We start from the raw sequence: 7044 nt of genomic DNA, 5'->3' as shown, positions 1-7044 counted from the left end.
CATCTTTTCTGTGAAACTTGCAGCGTATTCAGTAACGCTCAATTTCCCTTTCTTCAAATTCTGAAACTCATTACTGATTTCCAGAAGGTCCTGCTCGGAGCAGTATTGCAGTTTTAGTTGTTCCACAAAGTCTACCCAAGACATTTTGCTTGCTTCTCCCTTGGGCATAGAGTCGGCTAACAGCTTCCACCAACTCAACACGCCAGATTTTAGCAGAGGGATCGCAAGAGCGGTCTTCTGCCTGTTGCTGCATTCACAACTTTCAAACATAGTCTCCATTTCGGAGACCCAGTCCATAACTTGCACCGGCGTCGGGCTTCCGGATAGGCATGGTGGTTTGGATGCCATGAAATCCTTATACTTGCACCCACGACCATCATTTCCTCCATACTGGTTATTGCGTCTAACCACTGGTTGTTCGTCTTGACCAATGATCCCACTAAAGTTTTCTCCTTCAAACTGCCCTCTATTCTCCTCAGGCTCTTCCGCTTGAATTGACAGTTCTTCACGATTCTGTCTAAGCAGACGTCTTGTTTCTTCCATCTGATGATCCAACATCGTTTGAATCATCATTTGTACACCAGCCATCGTTATCGGCTCAGGTGCAACAGCTACAACAGGTACTTGTTGATTTACAGGTGGTTGATTCCTGTTTTCATCAGCATTTCCAACTCCGCTTCTTGTTCTCACCATTTTTGATCTACACACCGAATAATTTCACCTTATTACTCCAAACGATTACATGCTAGTTCTAATGTCGTATACATACGCTTAGAATCCTAAACACATAAACCTTCAGATCCGGTTGGCAACAAACCGTAGATACGAACAAATAATATCATATATGGCAACATATAACATTTAGCACATAAAAGCATTATAGGCAACTTTCCTAAAATAAACTAGTGCTCGTGTCCGAAATTTATCAGACACACATCTCACAATCTTCACTTAGCATCCTAAGTTTAAGTCTAGAAATCCTACAAATTCCTAGTTCGCTTAAACTAATGCTCCGATACCAACTGTGACATCCCCAAAATCTCGGACAGAAAAGACCGATTTCATTTATGCTTTTTAAACATTTTCAGAGTAAATCCTTTTAGTTTTAAAAGAGATGCGGAATTTGTTCCCAAAAACAAGACATGATAAAATAGATATTTATCAAAACATTTCATAAAGAAATATGATTTCATTTCATAATCAAAAGTCGGGATGTCATGTTCAGATACAGATCATAAAGCATAAACGATAACATTACAAGTAGTTCAATAAATACATACATATACAGACTTGTAAACAAAAACAACTTGATGATTCGCCCATCTTAAGCTCTTGCGCCACTTCATGTAATACAAATAAACTGAGTGGGTCAGGCTTGGGAGCCTGGTGAGCATATAAGGTTTTCAACCCACAATAATTATATTTAATTTCAACAATCCACAATAAACCCGATTACCCATTCCCGTTATCCTCACTTTACGTCCCTAAAATAACTTCTATTATAAGGAACCTAATTCAGGATTTTCATCGGGACGGACATTACTGCAGATGGGGCTTCCTTAACAATAAGTATCCTAAAGGCAACCATGTGGGGGATAGAGTACACCGGTGAACACGTCGTTCACAACACCTACAGGTAATGAGCCTGCTAGTGTTCCACAGGACAGTTTAGAATAGTCTGTGATCGTCATCCATACTCTGCTGAATGACTAGAATAACACCAATAACACTGAGGCCTCTCATCTGTTTATTTCACACCAATTATCTACCCATGTTCTACCCAACATATTAGTAGATAAAAATATACATTTTTATACATTGTTTAAAAACCTGTATAGCATGCTTTAAATCAACACATATTCCACATAACAGATGAGGCATACACACATAACACGTATTTCATAGAGAATATATCAGATCTATGAGATAGAAGAGAGTGAATATACATTCACACATATAACAGCAAAATATATACACATAACACGTATTTTATATAGGATACTTCATAATATTGCGTTGGAATGAAAATAACTACACACTCACTTGATCAGAAGATGATCAGGCAGCACTACGGCTTGCAGAAGTAGTGTCTCTCCGTAGATCTGGAAGATCTTCACAAAAACCGGGCTCCTCGCGGGCAGGGCTTTGGCTCGGAAATCTCACTTCTCGGGATCCTCGGGACTTCAGAACTTGCTTTGGGGCTCGGGAATATTACCGGGGATTCGGGGTACAAATGGCACGCAAAACGAGGCAAAAACTAGAGAGAAGAAAGAGTTTGAACAAGAGAAAATGGCTGATTTCGAGTTCTATTTATAGGCTGAGGGTCTGGGATTACGCGGGGCGTAATCTCAAATTACGCGGGGCGTACTCAGCACGCTGGGCGTACTCGAGTTACGCGGGGCATACTTTGACGTCACTGCGTGCGTCGACTGGTGGCACTCGAGTATTGGTCAAACAAGTTGCATCCGACTGAGTACGCTGAGCGTACTCAAATTACGCTGGGTGTAATTGACTCGTCGAACTTCTAAATTGCATAACTTCCGCATACGAGCTCCGTTTTCGACGTTCTTTATATCCACGCGAAGGTCAGACCATACTCTACAACTTTCATTTAGACTCCGTCGGCTAATTTTGACTTTTATTTTTATTATTTATTTTTAGAAGGCCGGGACAGAAAAAACTTCGTTATAAATTCATAACTTCTTCGTCTGACGTCCGTTCTCGCCTAACTTTTCATCGTTTCGCTACTAACGACGAGATCTTCGATTCTCGTTTAGATTGTTTCGGCTAAAAACCGTTCGATCTCAAATCGAGTATTCGGGTTGCATACTGCCACGTCGAAACTTCAGAAAATCATAACTTCCTCATACGAAGTCAGATTTGGGCGTTCTATATATATTCGGAAACCTCGTTTCAACTACTACAACATTATCCAAAGATATCGAGTTTATTTTACACTTAAATTTTGACGCTCATTTTATTCTTAATTCATTAAATTATAAAAATTAAGAAAATACACACATAAATCAAATAATTCAAATAATTCACAAATAATACATTTTATTATTTCAAATTGGGGTTACAAAGGTTAACCTAGACTATTACATTGCTAAAAATGGCAAGCCCAGAAACACGGGCGTTACATGTAGCCATGCGGATAGTATTATATGATGTAGCCTATTAGAGGCATAGTCTAGGGAGAACTTGAACACCTATGTAATCATTTCAAGGAATAATATAAAACCTTCGTTTTGTTATCTGGTGTGTTAAGTTGTTATGTGATTTTCTTGTATGGTGACTTGGAAAACTGCGAGACTATACTTGGGACGAGTATGAGTAGGTATGAATGGTAGTAGAGGCCTATACTACCGGAAGCACATGACTCACACTTGGATCAGGGAACGTCACAAGGTTACCAAGAAGCTAGTAATTGATTCCGTTTTGTTCATGTCTGTCGTTACTATCGTTTCGGTAATGACTAAGAAGATGATTGTTAATCCGACCCTAGTGGTCATATCAAATCGAGTCCGACTAAGATGAATATGTTACATGGTTCAAAGAACCAAGATCGATGTAGCATTTGACTTAAGTCAGAAGATTGAAGTGAAAGATAATTGAAGCGATCAATAGAAGTATCACAACCGTTGTTAAGGTTAGAAGCTTGTACCTAGAAGTGCTACATGCTAGAATGTTATTATATTACGTTAGAACATGAAGGAAGGTATATTTCATTCTAGAATGTGACTCTAAAAGACATGAGTCTAAGCGTTGCCTCATACGACAAGATGTCATTAGAACATGCCCCATCGGTCTGTTACAGTAATCGAAGTAAAGACTGTATCCGAAGGAGCAAAGGTCTCCAATAAGGATTGAGATTGTGACTTGAAGGTCACGACTGAAAGACCAACGTGAGATAGAGAGCGGGTGCAAGATCAAGCACCGCCTGCAGTCCAGATGTCCAAGAGTTAGATACTCATTCGAAGGAACGTAGGAGTTACGGTTATTACCTAGGATGAAAAGATAACATATGGAGTCATTATACAAGCCCTGTTTCGTTGATGATTCCGGGAGGTAATCAACTGAAAGGGAGATGATTGTAACGCTTGCAGATTCAGGCTAGTCAATTTAGAGACAATAAACGTCAAAAATAATTTTTTTTGATATAATATTATTTATAATGAATAATCTTGACCAATTTATACTATATGTCACAAGGGTCTCGTACATATAAAGAACTCTGAAATCCGAGTTATAACAAAGAAGTTATGACCTGTCGAAGTTTTACGGTAAAACCGGCACGACACCGGGAATCGTAAAAAGTGAATTTACGATAAAATACTTTCTAGCCTTAGTGATATAAAAAAAAGTCTTAGTATATGTTAAACCGAGAGTGTGCATAAAAAGAACGTCCAAATCTGACTTCGTTTGATGAAGTTATGATTTTTCTTCGATTTAGCACAACAGTGCACAACCCGAAATTCGAATTTTAGATCGGTCGATTTTTAGCCAAAATAATCTAAATGAGAAATTAATATATCATTAATAGGATTTAAACGATAAAAAGACAGTCGAAAACAGAGCTCGTATGCGAAAGATATGGACGAAACTCAGTACTTACTCTTCAAGCACGACGAATTCAATATAGTTTTGTAAATCTGAGATAAAATGAGAATTAGTTGACGTGGTCTAAATGGAAGTTGTTGTACTCATAAATACCAATTTGTGGGTATAAAAACGTCAATAATAGAGCTCGTATGTTAAAGATATGGACGAAACTTGGTCCCTACTCTTCGAGCGCAATAAATTCGATACAATTTTGTAAATCTGAGATATAATGAGAATTAGCCGACAGTGTCTAAATGAAAGTTGTAGTACTCGTAAATACCAACGTGTGGATATAAAGAACGTATAAATTGGATCTTGTACGCAGAAGATACGAACGAAACTTAGGGCCTACTCTACGATAAAACCCCTATAAATAAAGGGTGAATCCTTCATATTTTCTTCACACCATAAGCCTTTCTTTCTCTCTCTAACTTCTCTCTAGACTCCCAAAACCCCTATAAATCCCTAGTAACCTCAAGTTGCTAGAGGAAAGACCCGGAGTGCCCGAAGGCTCTGAGAAAAAGAGCTTTTCGGCTCAGAAGCTCTGCTCCAGTGGAACCCGGTTTTTAGCAAAACCCGATGTAAGTGAGATACGCCTACCCAACTTTAAATATAGCTTATATTTAAATATAATATCATTATTATGAACCTATAAATAAGATTTATCAATGATTCAAAGTCATTATACCGATTGATCTACTTACGGGGATGATGTCTAGGTTGTGATTTAGTGAGGTGTTTAAAGTGGGATTTCCAAACAGTATACTTTGTTCACCAAATGGAACCTACCTCTGATATGATCCTACGTGGTTGTTCCTTACTTGATAGATCATGAAGTAGACTCTCAGTTAATGACGAATCTAGACCAATAATTAGTCGCAATAAATCTTAGACTAAAATCTAGTGGTAATAATACTAGGTTTCGTTGAAGGAAATCATATTGTTAAGAAGCGAAGCGCTGCTCGAATATCGAGTCATCACTTTAACAAGTTAGTGCATAGCTACTTTCATCTTACACATAGATATGAAGTATTTTATATAAATTACGTGCTATGTGTGCATATTATCTGTATACTTGTTATCTATGTTGGATGAACGATTTTATACATGTTTTACATGATTTAAACTGCTTATGTATTTTATATGTACAAAATATGTTGGGCAGAACATGGGTAGATGAATGATGATGGATGAAAGTTGATATAGAGGAACATTGGCAATATGGACATAGTGCCCTATAGGTGAACATTGGCAACAATGGACCTAGTACCCTATAGATGAGCATTGGCAGTTGCGCCACAATCTGTAGATGTTTTTGATCTACTCTAAACATCCTAGCAGCTACGCTCTAAGGATAGTATCGGCAGCTGTGCCTAATAGAGGATGTCATAACCCTGGCAGTCCCGCCCAAAGGACAGTATCGGTAGTTGCGCCTAATAGAGAATGTCATAATTATGACAGTTGTGCCTAAATGATAATATTGGCAGATGTGCTTAATAGATAATATTGACAACTGTGTCATTGGCAACGATGAACTTCATGCCTACTCCTTAGGACAATCCTTATGACTGAATGAGTGAATGATAAATGATTCTTAGGGGAGATCCTTAGGAAATAAAGAAGATAATGAAGATGGGTAATTGGGTTGATTGTTTAATGATTCAACATAATTATATTATTGTGGGTTGAAAACCCTATGTACTCACCAGGTTTCTCAACCTAACCCACTCAAGTTTATTGTATCACATGTATCGATATGAAGTTACATTAAACTGAGAGATTAAGGAGATATAAATCACTAGTATTAATGAATGTAAGTTCTATTTATGCTTATGTTTCTATATTGATGATGACATCCCAAAGTTTTAAAATGAATAAAATATATTTCTTCAAAAAAATGCTTTGGTAACGTATTTATCATGTTTTTTGGGAACAAATTCCGCAACACTTTTCTTCAAAAGGATACTCTGATTTTCAAATAAAGCATAAACAAATCGGTCTTTTCTGGCCGAGAAAATGGAGATGTCACAGTCAAGGACTATAGCTTTAAAAAAATCAAAATAAGATGGCAAAAGAAACAATATAGAAAAAGTTATGCAATCAAAATGTGATAAAGCAAAACCTATGTGGCAAAAGTTAGAAAACCAAAAAATGAACTGTACATAAGGCTCCCCAAAAATAAGTATATAGATAATGATACAAGAGGCGCCAATGGTGGAGTATGTTGCTGCCGCCGACAAGAGCAAAGAGAAACCACAACCCTTTTTTTGTGACGAAGATTAATTTCTTGATGCCATAAATATAGCCTCAATTCAACGGTTACCATAATAATAGGATTTATCTTGAATTTAAATAATTAATTTAATGATTAATTTACCAAACTACCCTTACATATTTAATTAATTAATAAATATTTGTAATTAAAATGATTGGTTCATA

The sequence above is a fragment of the Lactuca serriola genome, chromosome 8 (assembly GCF_051521515.1).
Source record: "Lactuca serriola cultivar US96UC23 chromosome 8, Lser_US96UC23_V15, whole genome shotgun sequence".
In the NCBI taxonomy this organism is placed as follows: Eukaryota; Viridiplantae; Streptophyta; class Magnoliopsida; order Asterales; family Asteraceae; genus Lactuca; species Lactuca serriola.
Note: the sequence above shows the minus strand (reverse complement) of the source record.